This window comes from Chiloscyllium plagiosum, unplaced genomic scaffold (genome assembly GCF_037043375.1).
Source record: "Chiloscyllium plagiosum isolate Xiang-an unplaced genomic scaffold, Cpla_swu_hap1 HiC_scaffold_42, whole genome shotgun sequence".
Classification (NCBI taxonomy): domain Eukaryota; kingdom Metazoa; phylum Chordata; class Chondrichthyes; order Orectolobiformes; family Hemiscylliidae; genus Chiloscyllium; species Chiloscyllium plagiosum.
This window is the reverse complement of record NW_028270180.1, coordinates 38309978-38328308: the sequence shown is the minus strand read 5'-3', so window position 1 is coordinate 38328308 and position 18331 is coordinate 38309978. Positions and strand designations below refer to the sequence as shown.

At 60.0% G+C, this 18331-nt stretch overlaps 1 pseudogene; it reads right to left on the bottom strand.

Annotated features, from left to right (window-relative positions):
- The window catches only part of LOC148137578 (uncharacterized), a 43033-nt pseudogene extending 29008 nt beyond the window's left edge, over window positions 1-14025 (bottom strand).
- Between the last annotated feature and the right edge of the window lie 4306 nt (window positions 14026-18331).

Genomic DNA, 18331 nt, shown 5'->3' with positions numbered 1-18331 from the left:
GAGACAGCATTAGTTGAAAGGAGGAAAATCATTACAGAATGAGTGCACAGCAAGATGCCAGGTTTTCCTCTCTCAGTGACACAATCTCTCAGCAACATCCAAACACAAATATATCGGGCAATGAGCTGCATTTTTATGCTAAACCCTTGGAAAAACTTTGAAATGACGGGTTAGCTGATTAAAACACTCACTGCCTGCAATGGTAGTATTGGGGCAGTTGGTGCACAGCAAGATCCCACATGCAACAATGCAGCAGCAGCTAATTACTCTGACCATTTCTCCCCTCTGTGATGCTGCTTCAGTTTAATTATTTCCTGTCACCCCAGAATCAAACATTGCAGCGATTTCACAATCTCAAAATGCCTCTCCCTCTCTCTCCCCTTCTGTTTCCCCAGTTCTCTCAATTTTTTAAACCTTTCTCTCACTCTCTTTCTCTCACTGCCAAATTTTCTCATCCTGCCCTCTCGATAACCCACATTACTCTGACTCTATGACAAATCTTTTGAGAGGGTCACATCATTTGGGTTTTAATTCCCCCCTGGGGCAGTCCTGCCTCTCAGATCCTGGGAATTGACATACTTTCGCCCCAGGCTTCAAACCTGTTTTAAAAATGACAGGGCCACAATCTGACAGGAGCCAGTTACCCAGAGGCCCTTAAAACTCAGAGTCCCCCAGAGGAGATTAAACCTCGGGGTAAATAAACACACAACTCACGTGGACCCCCAGGGGGTGCAGCCTGTTGACCAGGCCTCAGGCCTCAGGCCCGTGCTCCCCCTCTGGAGGTTGTTCTTTCCTGGCCTCGAACATTTTGGATCTTCACGTTGCAGATTTCCAAACAAAAGTTCCTTGGGATAAAAGAGAGAAAAGATGAGTTAAAAGGGGGAGCGAGAGCATAATGGAGATAAGTTACACAGCAAGATCCCAGGTTTAAAAGCACCCCTGCCCAGTTCCGATGTATCAACGTGTAAACACACTCTGCAGTTAGGATGGAACATGGTGTGGGAGCAGATCTTCCCAGGGATTGGAGGGGGATAGTGAGGGAAAGGCATCAGATTATTACACTCCGCAGTGACCTGGGACCAATTGCCTTTTACTGAAAACAGTTCCCAGCTTGTATGTGCCTGTAGCTCCCTCCAGTCTGAAACCCTCATTACCCTCTATCCTGTCTCCTGTCCCTGAGCCAATGGTGTCTTCATTCTGTTACTGACCCTTCAGTCCCACGGGCACCAATTTTTCTCACAATTCCAATTGGAGACCTTCTCTCATCCACGTGAAGGAATTGGACCCTGACAATTCCATTTACACTGTCTCCCATCAATCTTCATAGGATCCATATCACAGAGGTTATACAGTGTTCCCAGCAAACACTCCCAGGGCAGAGGGAGCACAGGGTTCCATACAAAATAAAGCTCCCATTAAACTGTCCCCATTTAAATCTCCAGGGCGGGTAGCGAATGGAGTTAGATACAGAGTAAATCGCTCCTTACACTGCTGGAATGGGACATTATCTCAGGCTTTCACTGTAAACAGGTTCTGGAATTGACAATGAAGAACCTATCGATCTCAGTCTTAAATATACTCAGTGAGCTGGGCCTCCCAGCCTTCAGTGGGAATGAATCCCACAGAGTCCCCACTCTCTGGCTCAACAAGTTTCTCCTTATCTCTGTACTAAGAGCTCTTCCCTTTACTCTAAGGCTGTGCCATTGGGTCCCAGAGTCTCCGACCAAATGGAAACATCTTCCCAACATCCGCTCTGTCCAGGCCATTCAGTATTCTGTAAGTTTCTATTAGATCCTCCACCCCCTCATCCTTCTGAACTCCATTGAGTATAGACCCAGAGTCCTCACACATTCCTCATGTGTTAAGCTTTTCATCGCTGGGACCGTTCTCGTGAACCTCCCCTGAACACGTTCCAGGGTCAGTACATCCTTCCTGAGATATGGGGCCCAAAACTGTGTAAATACTCCAAATGTGGTCTGACCCGAGCTTTATAGAGCCTCAGAAATACATCCCTGCTTTTATAATGAAGCGCTCTCAAAATAAATGCCATCATTGCATTTGCCTTCCTAACTACTGACTCAACCTGCAGGTTTACCTTGAGAGAATCCTGGACGGGAACTCCCAAGTCTCTCTGCACTTCAGATTCCTGAATTTTCTCCCCATTTCGAAAACAGTCCATGCCTCTCTGCCTCTATTCCTCCACCTCACACTTTCCCACATTGTCGTCTATCTGCCACTTCTTTGCCCACTCTCCTAACCTGTCCAAATCCTTCTGCAGCCTCCCCACCTCCTCAATGCTACCTGTCCCTCTACCTATCTTTGTATCATCTGCAAACTTAGTCAGAATGTCCTCATTTCTTTCATCTAGATCATTAGCACAGCAAGGAAACAGGCCATTCGGCCTAACTGGTCCATGCTGACCAGTTTTCCTAAGCTGAGCCAGGCCCATTTTCACTTTTCCTACCCTCACCCCTATACTAATGTCTTTTAAATGTTGGAATTGTACTCACCTCTATCACTTCCTCTCCTTCCATATAACCACCACACTGAGTTAAAAAGTTGCCTCTCAGGTCCCTTTTAAATCTTTCCCATCTCACCTTAAACCTATCCCCTTTATGATTTTATAACCCTCTGTACAGTCACCCCTCAGCCTCCAGTGCTCCAGGGGAAAATGTCCCAGCCTCTCCTTATAACTCAGGCCTTCCAGTTGGGGGAACATCCTTGTCAATCTGTTTCCCACCCTTTGCAGTTTAATAACCTCCTTCCTACAGCAGGGTGAACAGGATGGTATGCAGTCCTCCAAATGTGGCCTCACCAATGTCTTGTACAGCTGTAACATGGCGTCCCAACTCCTGGGCTCAGTGCTCTGCCCGATAAAGGCAAGCCTGCCAAATGCCTCCTTCACCACCCTGTGACCCTGCCTACCTGTGGCACCACATTCAAGGAACTATGTACCTGCCCCCCGAGGTCTCTCTGTTCAACAACATTCCCCAGGGCACTACCATTAACTGTGTACGTCCTGCATGTGCACACTCTCTCTCACTCGCACATGTACACTCTCTCTCATACACGCACACACACACCCCCTCACTCACACACTCGCAATCCCTCTCTCACGTGTACACTCTCACTCATACACACACCCTCACTCGCAATCCCTCTCTCACGTGTACACTCTCTCGAGCAAGTCTCCAAGTATTGATGCCCATGTAACTGTTCTCTGATAGACTTCTTACACGGATTGGTTCCCTCCTCACATTTGGTCATTTTGGGGTGCGCTGAACTGAAACTCCTATTTCCTGATGCTTGCAACATTTCTCCTTTTTACTGATTCCCTGCCCCTATTCTCCCATTGGCAATCCACCCCAATTTTCTAATGTAATGGCATTGTGTACCAAACCTCTCATTTCCTGACGTCCACCAATTCTCCCCCCATTTCGGGGTGCCATACTCTAATTCTCCCATTTCCTGCTGCAATGTCTCTCAATTCTCTCATTTCGTTCCACTGTGCACCACTTCTTCCATTTAGTGTTTCCCTGCAACAATTCCCCCATGTCGGCTTCCACGACCAGTATTCTCGAATTATGGCCTGCCCCGCATCAAATCTCCAAATTACCTTATTGTTGTCCTGCACCAATTCTCCCACTTCACCTTTCCCCATTTCCATTTCCTTTCCCCACATCACCATCTCCATCGGCCCCCGTCTCCTTCCCCCGTCTCCTTCCCCCAACTCCTTCCCCCGTCTCCTACCCCCGTCTCCTTCCCCCGTCTCCTTCCCCCGTCTCCTTCCCCCGTCTCCTTCCCCCGTCTCCTTCCCCCGTCTCCTTCCCCCATCTCCTTCCCCCAACTCCTTCCCCCATCTCCTACCCCCATCTCCTTCCCCCATCTCCTTCCCCCATCTCCTTCCCCCATCTCCTACCCCCATCTCCTTCCCCCATCTCCTTCCCCCATCTCCTTCCCTCATCTCCTTCCCCCATCTCCTTCCCCCATCTCCTTCCCCCATCTCCTTCCCCCACCTCCTTCCCCATCTCCTTCCCCCATCTCCTTCCCCCATCTCCTTCCCCCATCTCCTTCCCCCATCTCCTTCCCTCATCTCCTTCCCCCATCTCCTTCCCCCATCTCCTTCCCCCATCTCCTTCCCCCATCTCCTTCCCCCATCTCCTTCCCCATCTCCTACCCCCATCTCCTTCCCCCATCTCCTTCCCCCATCTCCTTCCCCCATCTCCTTCCCCCATCTCCTTCCCCCATCTCCTTCCCCCATCTCCTTCCCCCATCTCCTTCCCCCATCTCCTTCCCCCATCTCCTTCCCCCATCTCCTTCCCCCATCTCCTTCCCCCATCTCCTTCCCCCATCTCTTTCCCCCATCTCCTTCCCCATCTCCTTCCCCATCTCCTTCCCCATCTCCTTCCCCATCTCCTTCCCCCAACCTCCTTCCCCCATCTCCTTCCCCCATCTACTTCCCCCATCTCCTTCCCCCATCTCCTTCCCCAAACCTCTTTTCCCCCACCTCTTCCCCAACCTCCTTCCCCCTACCCCCTCCTTCCCCTACCCCCGTCTTTCGCCCCCTCCTTCCGCTTCCCCACTCCTTCACCCCCTCCCTGTCTCCTTCTCCCTGTTTCCTTCCACCCCTTCTCCATCCCCCCTCTTTCCCCATCTCCTTCCCTCCCTCTCTCCTGCCCCCCTCTCCTTCCCCTCCCCCCTCTCCTTCCCCCTCCACTCTCCTTCACCCTCCCCCTCTCCTTCACCCCTCCTTTCCCCTCTTACTCCCTTCTCTTTCTCCTCACTCCTTCCCCCTTTTCCTTCCCCTCTCCTCCCCCCTCCTCCCCCTCTCCTTCTGCATCCCCCCTGCTTCCCCCTCTTCTTCCCTCCTTCCCCTCCCCTCCTCCCCCCTCCCCCTCTCCTCCCCACTCCCCCACTCCTTCCCCTTCCGCTCTCCTTCACCCCTCCTTCCCCATATTACTCCCTTCTCTTTCTCCCCTCTCCCTCCCCTCTCCTCCCCCCCTTCCCCCTCTCCTTCTGCATCTACCCTGCTTCCCCCTCTCCTTCCCTCCTTCCTGCTCACCCTCCTCCTCCCCTGCCCCTCTCCTTCCCCCTCCCCCCTCTGGCCCTTCCTCCCCACTGACCTTCCCCCCTCTCCCGCTCCTTACACCCTCCTTTCCCCCCTTACGCCCTTCTCTTTCTCCCTTTCTTCCCTCTCCTTCCCCCCTCTCCTTCCACCCCCTCCCCACTCTCCGACCCCCTCTCATTCCCCTCTCGTATCCCCTCCTTCCTCTCCCTTCTCCCTTCTCCTACCCTCCATCTCCTTCCCCCTTCCTTCTCTCCCCTTCTTCCCCCTTTCCTCCCCCTCTCCTTTCGCACCCCTCTCCAACTCCCCCACTCCTTCCACCCACCCCTTCCCCCTTTCCTTCCCCTTCTCCTTCACTCCTCTTTTTCCCTCTTCTCCTTTCCCCCTCTCCATTTCCCCTTCTGCCCCACCACTCCTTCCCCCCTCCTACCCCTTCCATCCCCCTTCCCCTTCTATTTCCCCCCTCCATCCCCGTCTCCTTCCCTTCCCCTTCCCCCCTCCCCTCCTTCCCCTTCCCCCATCTCCTTCCCCCATCTCCTTCCCCCATCTCCTTCCCCCATCTCCTTCCCCAAACCTCTTTTCCCCCACCTCTTCCCCCAACCTCCTTCCCCCTACCCCCTCCTTCCCCTACTCCCTGTCTTTTGCCCCCTCCTTCCACTTCCCCACTCCTTCACCCCCTCCCTGTCTCCTTCTCCCTGTTTCCTTCCACCCCTTCTCCTTCCTCCCTCTCCTTCCCCCTCTCCTTCCACTTCCCCCCTCTGCTGACCCCCTCTCCTTGCCCCCTCCTTCCCTCCTTCCCCCTCCCCCTCCTTCATCCTCCCCTTCCCCCTTCCCCCCTCCCCCTCACCTTTCCCCTCCTTCCCCTCTCCCCCTCACCTTTCCCCCTCCTTCCTCCCTCCCCCTCACCTTCCCCCCTCTCCTCCCACCCATCCTTCACCCCAAACCCCTCTCCTTCCCTCCTCCTTCCCCCCTCCCCCTCTCCTTCCACCCGTCTCCTTCCACCTCTTCTCCTTGCCTCCTCTCCTTTTCTGCCTCTCTAATTCCCCTTTCTCCTTCCCCCTCCCGGACCCTCCCCCCTCACCTTCCCCCTCTCCCTCTCCTTCCCCCCTCCTTTCCCCATCTTACTCCCTTCTCTTTCTCCCCTTCTTCCCACTCCTTGCCTCCCTCACCTTCCCCCCTCCCCCTCTCCTTCCACCTCTCCTCCCCTCTCCTTCCTCCCCCTTCTCCCCCTTCCCCCTCTCCTTTCCCCCTCTCCTTTCGCACGCCTCTCCAACAACCCCACACCTTCCCCCTTTCCTTCCCTCTTCTCCACCCCTCCTTCCCCCCCCTCTCCCTCTCCTCTGCACTCCCTCTCTTCTTCCCCCTGTCTCCTTCTCCCCGTCTCCTTCTCCCCGTCTCCTTCTCCCCGACTCCTACCACCCCTTCTCCTTCCCCCATCCTTCTGCTTGCCCCCTCTGCTTCCCCCCTTCCCCCCTCTCCTTCACCCCCCCTCTCCTTGCCCCTCTCCTTCCTCCTCTCCTCCCATCCTCCTTCCTCCCTCCTTCCCCCTCTCCTTCCCTCCATCTCCTTCCCCCTCTCCTTCCCTCCGTCTCCTTCCCCCTCTCCTTCCCCCTCTCCTTTCCCCTCTCCTTCCCCCTCTCCTTCCACCCCTTCTCCTTCCCTCCATCTCCTTCCCCCTCTCCTCCCCCTATCCTTCCCCCTCTCCTTTCCCTGTCTCCTTCCCCCTTCTCCTTCCCTCCATCTCCTTCCCACTCTCCTCCCCCATCCTTCCCCCTCTCCTTTCCCTGTCTCCTTCCCCCTTCTCCTTCCCTCCGTCTCCTTCCCCCCTCCTTCCCCCTCTCCTTCCCTCCGTCTCCTTCCCCCTCTCCTTCCCCTTCTCCTTCCCTCCGTCTCCTTCCCCCCTCCTTCCCCCTCTCCTTCCCTCCGTCTCCTTCCCCCTCTCCTTCCCCTTCTCCTTCCCTCCGTCTCCTTCCCCTTCTCTTTCCCTCCGTCTCCTTCCCCCTCTCCTCTCCCCTCTCCTCCCCCTCTCTCCTTCCCCCTCACCTTCCCCCTCTCGTTCCCTCTGTCTCCTTCTCCTTTTCTACCCCCTCACCATGTCCCTTTCCTTCCCTCCTCTCCTTCCCCTTCTCCTTCCCCCTCTCCATTCCACCCTCTCCTTTCGCACCCCTCTCCAAACCCCCACTCCTCCCCCCAACTCCTCCCCCCTTCTCCTTCCCTCCGTCTCCTTCCCCCATCCTTCCCCCTCTCCTTCCCTCCGTCTCCTTCCCCTCTCCTTCCCCCTCTCCTTCCCCCTCTCCTTCCCCCTATCCTTCCCCCTCTCCTTCCCTCCGTCTCCTTCCCCCTCTCCTCTCCCCTCTCCTTCCCCCTCTCTCCTTCCCCCTCACCTTCCCCCTCTCGTTCCCTCCGTCTCCTTCTCCTTTTCTACCCCCTCACCATGTCCCTTTCCTTCCCTCCTCTCCTTCCCCTTCTCCTTCCCCCTCTCCATTCCACCCTCTCCTTTCGCACCCCTCTCCAAACCCCCACTCCTCCCCCCAACTCCTCCCCCCTTCTCCTTCCCTCCGTCTCCTTCCCCTCTCCTTCCCCCTCTCCTTCCCCCTCTCCTTCCCCCTATCCTTCCCCCTCTCCTTCCCTCCGTCTCCTTCCCCCTCCACTCCCTAACCCCCCTCCCTCACCTTCCCCCCTCCCCCTCTCCTTCCACATCTCCTTCCCCTCTCCTTCCTCCCCCTTCTCTCCCCTACCCCTCTCCTTTCCCCCTCACCTTTCGCACGCCTCTCCAACACCCCCACACCTTCCCCCTTTCCTTCCCCCTTCTCCTTTCCCCCCTCCTTCCCCCCTCGCCTTCTGCCCTCCTCTCCTTCCCCCTACCCCCTCCCCACCTTCCCCCCTCCTTCCCCAATCCCCTCTCCGCCCCCTCCCACTCTCCTTCCCCTCTCCTTACACCCTCCCCCTCTCCTTCCCCATTCCACCTCTCCTCCCCTCCCCCTCTTTTTTCCCACACCTTTTGCCCCTCCTTCCCCGTCCACCTCTCCTCCCCTCCCCCTCCTTCCCCATTCCACCTCTCCTCCCCTCCCCCTCCTTCCCCATTCCACCTCTCCTCCCCTCCCCCTCCTTCCCCATTCCCCCTCTCCTCCCCATCCCCCTCCTTCCCCATTCCACCTCTCCTCCCCATCCCCCTCCTTCCCTATTCCCCCTCTCCTCCCCATCCCCCTCCTTCCCCCTGTCTCCCTCTCCTCTGCACTCCCTTTCTTCTTCCCCCTGTCTTCTTCCCCCGTCTCCTTCTCCCCCTCTCCTTCCCCCTCTCCTTCCCCCATCCTTCCGCTTGCCCCCTCTGCTTCCCCCCTTCCCCCCTCTCCTTCACCCCCTCCTCCCCCTCTCCTTGGCCCTCTCCTTCCTCCTCTCCTCCCATCCTCCTTCCCCCCTCCTTCCCTCCTCCTTCCCTCCATCTCCTTCCCCCTCTCCTTCCCTCCGTCTCCTTCCCCCTCTCCTTCCCCCTTTCCTTCCCCCTCTCCTTTCCCTGTCTCCTTCCCCCCTTCTCCTTCCCTCCATCTCCTTCCCCCTCTCCTCCCCCTCTCCTTCCCTCCGTCTCCTTCCCCCTCTCCTTCCCCCTCTCCTTCCCTCCATCTCCTTCCCCCTCTCCTCTCCCCTCTCCTCCCCCTCTCTCCTTCCCCCTTACCTTCCCCCTCTCGTTCCCTCCGTCTCCTTCCTCCTTTTCTACCCCCCACCATCTCCCTCTCCTTCCCTCCTCTCCTTCCCCTTCTCCTTCCCCCTCTCCATTCCACCCTGTCCTTTCGCACCCCTCTCCAAACCCCCACTCCTCCCCCCAACTCCTTCCACCTTCTCCTTCCCTCCATCTCTTTCCCCCATCCTTCCCCCTCTCCTTCCCTCCGTCTCCTTCCCCTATCCTTCACCCATCCTCCCCCCCACTCCTCCCCCTCCCCCTCCTTCCCCTATCCTTCCCCCCTCCTTCCCCCCCACTCCTCCCCTCCCTCTCCTTCTCCCTTCTCCTTCCCCCTTCTCCTTCCCCCCTCTCCTTCCCCTGCCTCCCCTCCTGCATCCCCCCTCCATCCCCCCGCTCTCATTCCCACCCTCTCTCCTTCCTCTCCTTCCTCCCCTCTCTCCTCCCCTCTCTCCTTCTCCCCTCTCTCATTCTGTCCCAACTCCTCCCCCGTCTCCTTCCTCCCACTACTTCCCCCCTCTCCTTCCCCCCTCTCCTTCCCCTCACTCCTCCCCCCAATCCTTCCGCCTTGTCCTTTCCCCCCATTTCCACACCTCCACTCCTCCCCCCACTCCTCCTCCCCCTCTCCTTCCCCGTCCTCCATCCCCCCATTCCCCCCTCTCTCATTCCCTCCCTCTCTCCTTCCTCTCCTTCCCCCTCTCCTTCCTCCCGCACTCTTTCCCCCCTCTCCTTCCCCGTTCTCCATCACCCTTCTACTTCCCCCCCCTTTCCCTTTCACCTCCCCCTCTCTTCCGCCCTCTCCTTCCTCTCCTCTCCTTCCCCCTCTCCTTCTCCCCTTTCCTTCCCCTTCTCCTTCTACCCCTCTCCTTCACCCTCCTTTCCCCCTTACCCCCTTCTCTTTCTCCCCTTCTTCCCCCTCCTTCCCTGTCTCCTTCACCCTCTCCTTCCCACTGTCCTCCCCTCTCCTTCCTCTCCTTCCCCCCTTTCCTACCCCTCTCCTCCTCCTCTCCTTCCACACCTCCTCGCCCTCTCCTTCGCCCCCTCTCCTTCGCCCTTCACCCCTCTTCTTCCATCCCTCTCTCTCCTTCACCATCTCCTTCACCTTCCCCCTCTCTGCTTCTTCTCCCTTCCCTCCCCCCCTTCTCCCATCTCCTACCACCCCTTCTCCTTCACCCCTCTCCTTCTGCTTCCCCTCCTCTGCTTCGCCCCCTCTCCTTCCCCCCCTTCCCCTCCCACTCTCCTTCCCTCTCCCCCTCTCCTTCCCCCTCTCCCCCTCTCCTTCCCCCCTCTCCTTCCCCCTCTCCTTCACCCCCTGCCCCCTCCAACTCCCTCCCCCTCTCCTTCCCCCCCTCCCCCTCCCCCTCTTCTTCCCCCTCCCCCTCTCCTTTCCCCTCTCCCCCTCTCCTTCCCCCTCTCCCCCTCTCCTTCCCACCCTCCTTCCCCCTCTCCCTCCCCCTCTCCTTTCCCCTCTCCCCCTCTCCTTCCCCCCTTCCTTCCCCCCTCCCCCTCTCCTTCCCCCCTCCTCCCCCCCTCCTTCACCCCCTCCCCTCTCCAACTCCCTCCCCCTCTCCTTCCCCGTCTTCTTCCACCTTTTCTCCTTTCTCCCGCTCCTTCCCCCCGCTCCTTCCCCCTCTCCCCCTCTCCTTCCCACCCTCCTTCCCCCTCTCCCCCCCTCCAACTCCCTCCCCCTCTCCTTTCCCCTCTCCCCCTCTCCATCCCCCCTCTCCTTCCCCTCCCCCTCTCCTTCCCACCCTCCTTTCCACCCTCCTTCACCCCCTCCCCTTTCCAACTCCCTCCCCCTCTCCTTCCCCGTCTTCTTCCACCTTTTCTCCTTTCCCCCGCTCCTTCCCCCCGCTCCTTCCCCCCTCTCCTTCCCCCCTCCCCCCTCTCCTTCACCCCCTCCGCTCTCCAACTCCCTCCCCCTCTCCTTCCCCGTCTTCTTCCACCTTTTCTCCTTTCCCCCGCTCCTTCCCCCCTCCCCCTCTCCTTCCCCCCTCTCCTTCCCCCTCTCCTTCACCCCCTCCCCTCTCCAACTCCCTCCCCCTCTCCTTCCCCGTCTTTTCTCCTTTGCCCGCTCCTTCCCCCCGCTCCTTCCCCCCTCCCCCTCTCCTTCCCCCCTCTCCTTCCCCTTCTCCTTCACCCCCTCCCCTCTCCAACTCCCTCCCCCTCTCCTTCCCCGTCTTCTTCCACCTTTTCTCCTTTCCCCCGCTCCTTCCCTCCCTCTCTCCCTCCCCTTCGCCTTTCCTCCATCTCCTTCTCCCTCTCCATTCCACCCTCTCCTTCCGCACCCCTCTCCATGCCCCCACACCTTCCCCATTCCTTCCCCTTCTCCTTCCCCCTCTCCTTCCCCCTTCTCCTTCCCCCCTCCATCCCACCCTTCCCTCCCTCTCTCCTTCCTCTCTGACCTCCCCTCTCCTTCCCCGTTTCTCCTCCTTCGCCCCTCTCCTTCCTCTTCCCCTTCCCCCTCCCCTCCATCTCTTTTCCCCGATCCCTCTCCTTCCCCACCTCCCCCCCACCCCTCTCCCTCTTCTTCCCCCCTCCCCCACTCCTCACCCCTCCTTCGCCCCCTCTCCTTCCCCCTCTCTTTCCCCCCATCCCTACCCCCTCTCCTTCCCTCTTCTCCTTCCCCAATCCCTACCCTCTTCTCCTTCCCCCTTCTCCTTCCCCCTCTCCTTCCGCCCCTCTCATTCCCCGTCTCGTTCACATTCCTCCACCTCCCTCCCCCACCTCTCCCTCTCCTTCCCCCTACCCTTTTCCCTCTCCTTACCCCTCTCCCTCTCCTCATCCCTCCTTGGCCCCCTCTCCTTCCCCCTTCTCCTTCCCCCTCTCCTTCCCCCTTCTCCTTCCCCCTCTCCTCCCCCCCTCTCCTTCCCCCTCCTTCACCCCTCTCCTTCCACTTTTCCCCCTCTCCTTCCCCCTCCCCCTCCATCCCCTTCCCCCCTCTTCTTCCCTGTACCACTCCCCCACCTATCCCCCCTCTTTCCCCATCCCCCTCTCCTTCTCCACCTCTCCCTCTCCTTCTCCCTACCCCTTTCCCTCTCCTTCCCCCCTCCCCCTCTCCTTCCCCCTCTCGTTCACATTCCTCCCATCTCCTTCCCTCACTCTCTCCTTCCTCTTCTTCCTCCCCTCTGCTTCCCCCTTCCCCCTCTCCTTCCTGCTCCTACCCCCCTCTCCTTCCCCTTCCCCCTCTCGTTCGCCCTCCCCATCCCCTTTCCCCCTCTCCTTTCCCCTACCCCCTCCTTCCCCTTCCCCTTCCCCCTCTCCTTTCCCCTACCCCCTCCTTCCCCTTCCCCTTCCCCCTCTCCTTTCCCCTTCTCCACCTTTCCTCCCTCCTTACTCTGTGCCCCTCTCCTTCCCCCCTACACCTCTCCCTTTCCTTCCCCCCTCTCTTTCCCTTCCCTCCCCTCTCCTTCCCTCCCCTCTCCTTCCCCCTCTATCCTTCCCCTTTCCCCCTCCAGCCCCAACTCCCTCTCCTTCCACCCCCTCGCCTCTCCTTCCCTCATTCCCCTCCCCTCTCCTTCCCCCCTCTCCACCCCCTTCTCCTTCACTCCTCCCCTCTCTAACTCCCTCCCCCTCTCCTTCCCCCTGTTTTCTTCAACCTCTTCTCCTTCCCCCCTCTCCTTCCCTCCCCCTCTCCTGCCCCCCCCTTACCCAACACTCCACCCTCGCCGCCACCTCTCATCCACCCTCCTTCCTCCCCTTTCTCCCCTCTCCTTCCCTCCGTCTCCTTCCCCCTCCTTCGCCCCCTACTTCCTTCCCCTTCCCCCTCTCCTTTTGAACCCCTCTACAAGCCCCCTCTCCTTCCCTCCCTCCTTCCCCCCCTCTCATTCCACCCGTCCCCTCTCCTTCCCTCCTTCCCCCTCCCCCTCCCCCTCCCTCTCCTTCGTCCTCTCCTCACCTCTCTCCTTCCCCCTCTCCTCCTCCACTCCTTCCTCCCCCTTCTCCCCCCTCCTTCACTCCATCTCCTTCCCCCCCTACCCCTCTCCTTTCCCTCCTCTCCTTTTGCACCCCTCTCCAACACCCCCACTCCTTTCCCCTTTCTTCCCCCGTCTCCTTCCCTCCATCACTACCCCTTCTGCTTCCCCCCTACCTCTCTCTCCTCCCCCCCTTTCCCCTTCTCCTTTCCCCCTCTCTCCTTCTCTCCCTCTCTCCTTCCCCCTTTCGTTCACCTTCCTCCCCCTCCTTCCCTCCCTCTCTCGTTCCTCTCCTCTGCTTCCCCCCTCCTTCCGCCCCTCCTTCCCCCCTCTCCTACTCCTTCCCCCTCTCCTTCCCCCTCCCCACCTCCCCCTCTCCTTCATCTCTACCCCTCTACATCTCCTTTCCCCCTTCCCCCTGTCCTTCCCCCCCCCTTCTCCTTCACCCCTCCCCCCTCTCCTTCACCCCTCCTTTCCCCCTCTTACTCCCTTCTCTTTCTCCCCTCTCCTTCCCCCTTCTCCTTCCCCTCTCCTCACCCCTCTTTCCCCGTCTCCTCCCCCCTGCTTCCCCCTCTCCTTCCTCTCTACCCCTCTACCTCTCCTTCCCCCTCCCCCTCTCCTTCACCCCTCCTTTCCCCCTCTTACTCCCTTCTCTTTCTCCCCTCTCCTTCCCCCTCCTCCCCCATCTCCTCCCCCCTTCCTTCCCCTCTCCTTCCTCCCTACCCCTCTACCTCTCCTTTCCCCTTCTCCCTCTCCTTCCCCCTCCCCCTCTCTTTCACCCCTCTTTTCCCCTCTTACTCCCTTCTCTTTCTCCCCTCTCCTTCCCCCTCCTTCCCCATCTCCTCCCCCCTTCCTTCCCCTCTCCTTCCTCCCTACCCCTCTACCTCTCCTTTCCCCCTTCCCCCTGTCCTTCCCCCTCCCCCTCTCCTTCACCCCTCTTTTCCCCTCTTACTCCCTTCTCTTTCTCCCCTCTCCTTCCCCTTCTCCTTCCCCTCCTTCCCCATCTCCTCCCCCCTGCTTCCCCCTCTCCTTCCTCCCTACCCCTCTACCTCTCATTCCCCCTTCCCCCTCTCCTTCCCCCGTTCCTCCTCTCCTTCGCACCCCCTCTCTTCACCCGTCCCTCCCCCTTCTCCCCTCTCCTTCCCCCCTCTCCTTCCCTCCTTCCCCTCCTTCCCCTATTCCCCCTTTCCTTCCCCCAGCTCGTTCTCCTTCCACTTCTTCTCCTTCCCCCCCTTTCCTTTCCTCCCCCTCTCCTTCTCCCCCTCCTTCCACATCCCCCTCTGGCCACGCCCCCCCTCACCTTCCCCCCTCCCCCCCTCCTTTCCCCCTCTTACCTCCTTCTCTTTCTCCCCTTCTTCACCCTCCTTCCCCCCCTCTTTTTACACCTTCTCCTCCTCTCCTTCCCCCTCTCCTTCCCGCCTCCTTACTGCCCCTTCTCCCCTCTCCTGCCCTCCCTCTCCTTCCCCCCTTCCTTCTCCCCCCTCCTTCCCTCTCTCCTTTCACACCCCTTTCCAATCTCCCCCTCCTTCCCCCTTTCCTTCCCCCTTCTCTTTACCCCCCTATCCTTCCCCCTCCCCTTCCACGCTCCCCTTCCCACCTCACCTTCCCCACTCTCCTTCTCCCATCTCCTTCCACCCTCTTCTTCCCTCCCTCTCTACTTCCCCCCTCCTTCACCTCCCCCCCTCCTTCCCACCTCTCTCCTTCCCTCCCTCTATCCTTCTTCTTCTTCCTCCTCTCTCCTTCCCTCCTCCTCCCACCCTCTTCTTCCCTCCTCTCCTTCCTCTTCCCTGTCTCCTCCCCCACTCCTTCCCGCCTCCTGACTGCCCCTTCTCCCCTCTCCTGCCCTCCGTCTCCTTCCCCCCTTCCTTCTCCCCCCTCCTTCCCTCTCTTCTTTCGCACCCCTTTCCAATCCCCCCACTCCTTCCCCCTTTCCTTCTCCCTTCTCTTTACCCCTCTCTCCTTCCCCCTCCCCTTCCACACTCCCATTCCCCCTCTCCTACCCCCCCTCTCCTTCCCCCCTCCTTCCCCCTTCCCACCTCTCCTACCCCCCTTTCCTTCCCCCTCCCCTTCCACGCTCCCATTCCCCCCTCCTACCCCCTCTATCCTTCCCTCCTCCTTCCCCCTTCCCACCTCTCCTACTCCCCCTCTCCTTCACCCCTCCCCTTCCCACTTCTCCTTCCCCCTCTCATTCCCCCCCTCTCCTTCGCCCCTCCCCTTCCCCCTTCCCCTTCCCCATCTCCTTCCCCCCTCCCTTTCCCCCTCTCCTTCTCCCTTCCCCCTCCCCTTCCCCCCCTCCCATTCCCCCCTCCTTCCCTCCTCTCCTTCCCCCTCTCCTTCCCCCCTCCCCTTCCCCCTTCCCCTTCCCCATCTCCTTCCCCCCTCCCCTCCCCCCTCCCCTTCCCCCTCCCCTTCCCCCTCCCCTTCCCCCCTCCCCTTCCCCCCTCCCCCCTCCTTCCCTCCTCTCCTTCCCCCTCTCACCTTCCCCCCTTTCTCCTTCCCTCCCTCTCTACCTCCCCCCTCTCCTTCACTTTCTCCCCTCCTTCCCACCTCTCTCCTTCCCTCCCTTTATCCTTCTTCTTCCTCCCCTTTCCTTACCCCTCTCCTCCCCCCTCTCCTCCCATCTCCTTCCCCCCCTCCCCCTCCCTCTATCCACCTTCTTCTTCCTCCTCTCTCCTTCCCTCCTCTCCTCCCATCCTCACCTTCCCTCCTCTCCTTCCTCTTCCCCGTCTCCTTCCCCCTCTCCTACCCCTCTCCTTCCTCTTCTCCCTTCTCCTTCCCCCCTCTCCTTCCCTCCCTCTATCATTCTTCTTCTTCCTTCTCTCTCAATCCCCCCTCTCCTGCCACCCTTCCCCTACCCCCATCATTCCCCCCCTCTCTGTTTCCCTCCTCTCCTTCCTCTTCTCCCTTCTCCTTCCCCATCATTCCCGTTCCACCCTCTCCTTCCCCCTCTCGTACACCTTCCCCTTCTCCTTCCCGCCTCCCCTTACCCCCTCTACTACCCCCTCCCCTCCTCCATTCCCCCTTACCCCCTTCTCTTTCTCCCCTTCTTCCCCTCACCTTCCCCCTCCTTCCCACTGTCCTCCCCCTCTCTTTTCCCCTCCTTCCTGCGTCGTCCCCCTCTCCCTCCCCCCTCCTCCCTGCTCTCCTTCCCCTCTCCTCCCCCTCTCCTTCCCCCCTCTCCACGCCCTCTCCTTACCCCCCTCCATCCCCCCTCACCTTCCCCCTCTCCCTCTCCTTCCCCATCCTTTCCCCTTCTTACCCCCTTCTCTTTCTCCCCTTCTTACCCCTCCTTCTCCCCTCCTCCCCCCAATCCCCCCTCTCCTTCCCCCTCTCCTTCCACCCTCCTTCCTCTCCCTTCTTCCCTCTCCTTCCCTCCATTTCCTTTCCCCACTTTCTCCCCCCTCCTTCCCCTCTCTACTTCCTGCCCCTTCCCCCTCTCCTTTCGCACCCCTTAACAAGCCCCCATTCCTTCCCCCCTCCTTCCTCTCTCTCCTTTCCCCTTCTCCATCCACCCTTCTCCTTCCCCCTCCTTACACCCCTCTCCTACCCCCCTACTACCCCATCCCTCCTCTCCTTGCCCTCCTCCTTTCACCCTCTTAACCCCTTCTCTTTCTACATTTCTTCCCCCTCCGTCCCCCTGTTCTTCCCCCCACTCACCCCCTCTCTTTCCCCACTTCCTCCCCCTTCTCCCCTCTCCTTCCCTCCATCTTCCCCCCTCCTTCTCCCCCTCCTTCTCCCCTCTCCTTCCCCCCTTCTACCCCTCCTCTCCCTCTCCTTCCCCCTCTCCTTCCCCCTCTCCTTCCCCCCTCTCCACGCCCTCTCCTTACCCCCCTCCATCCCCCCTCACCTTCCCCCTCTCCCTCTCCTTCCCCATCCTTTCCCCTTCTTACCCCCTTCTCTTTCTCCCCTTCTTACCCCTCCTTCTCCCCTCCTCCCCCCAATCCCCCCTCTCCTTCCCCCTCTCCTTCCACCCTCCTTCCTCTCCCTTCTTCCCTCTCCTTCCCTCCATTTCCTTTCCCCACTTTCTCCCCCCTCCTTCCCCTCTCTACTTCCTGCCCCTTCCCCCTCTCCTTTCGCACCCCTTAACAAGCCCCCATTCCTTCCCCCCTCCTTCCTCTCTCTCCTTTCCCCTTCTCCATCCACCCTTCTCCTTCCCCCTCCTTACACCCCTCTCCTACCCCCCTACTACCCCATCCCTCCTCTCCTTGCCCTCCTCCTTTCACCCTCTTAACCCCTTCTCTTTCTACATTTCTTCCCCCTCCGTCCCCCTGTTCTTCCCCCCACTCACCCCCTCTCTTTCCCCACTTCCTCCCCCTTCTCCCCTCTCCTTCCCTCCATCTTCCCCCCTCCTTCTCCCCCTCCTTCTCCCCTCTCCTTCCCCCCTCCTACCCCCCCACTTCCTACCCCTTCCCCATCTCCTTTCGCACCCCTCTACAATCCCCCATTCCTTCCCCCTCTCCTTCCCTCCCTCTCTCCTTCCCCCGTCTCCTTCCCTCCGTCTCTCCTTCCTCCCCTCTCCTTCCTGCCTCCTACGCCCTTCTCTTTCTCCCCTTTTTCCCCCTCCTTCCTCCCTCTCCTTCCCGCCTCCTCCCCCTCCTTCCTCCCTCTCCTTTCCCCCTCCTTCCCCTACTTCCCCTCTCTCCTTTCCCCCTTCTCCTTCTACCCTTCTCCTTCCCCCTCCTTATCCCCTCTCCTTCCCCCCTTCTACCCCTCCTCTCCCTCTCCTTCCCCCTCTCCTTCCCCCTCTCCTTCCCCATCCCCCCTCTCCCTGTCCTCCTCCTTTCACACTCTTACCCCCTTCTCTTTCTACACTTCTTCCCCCTCCTTTCCTCTCTCCTTCCCACTCTCCATCCCCCCTCTTTCCCCCTGTCCTCCACGCTCTCCTTCCCCCTTCCCCCTCTCCACCCCCTCACCTTCCCCCGTCTTCCCCCTTCTCCTTCAACCCCTCCTCCCCCTCTCCATCCCCCACTCCTCCCCCTCTCCTTCCCACTCTTTCCGCCCTCACCTTTCCCCTCTCCTTCCCCCTCCTTTCCTTGCCCCCTCCTTTCCCTTTCTTACCCCCTTCTCCTTCTCGCCCCCTTCCACCCTCTCCTTGCCCCCCCTTCCCCCCTCCTTCCTCCCCTTCTCCCCTCTCCTTCCCTCCGTCTCCTTCCCCTCCTTCCTCTTCCCCTCCTTCCTTCTCCCCCCGCTTTCCCCCCTCTCCTTTTGCACCCCTTTCCAACGCCCCCCACTCCTTCCCCTTCTCATTCCCCTTCTCCTTACTCCCCTCCCCTTCCCCCTCTCCTTCCCCCTCTCTAACTCCTCCTCTCCTTGCCCCCTCTCCTTCACCTTCCCCCATCCTTCCCCGTCTCCTTCCCTCCCTCTATCCTTCCTCCCCTTCTTCCCCTCTCCTTCCCTCCACTCCTGCCCCGTCTCCTTCCCCCTTCTCCTTCCCCCTGTTACCCCCTTATCTTTTTCCCCTTCTTACCACTCCTTCGCCCCATCTTCCCCCCCTTCCCACTGTCCTACCCCCTCGCCTTCCCCCTGTACTCCCCCCTCTCCGTCTGCCCTCCTCCCTGCTCTCCTTCCCCCCTCTCCTTTCCCTCTCCATCACACCTCCCACTTTCCCCCCTTCTCCTTCTCCCCATCCTTCCCCTTCTCCTTCCTCCTTCTCCTTCGACCCCTCCTCCCCCTCTC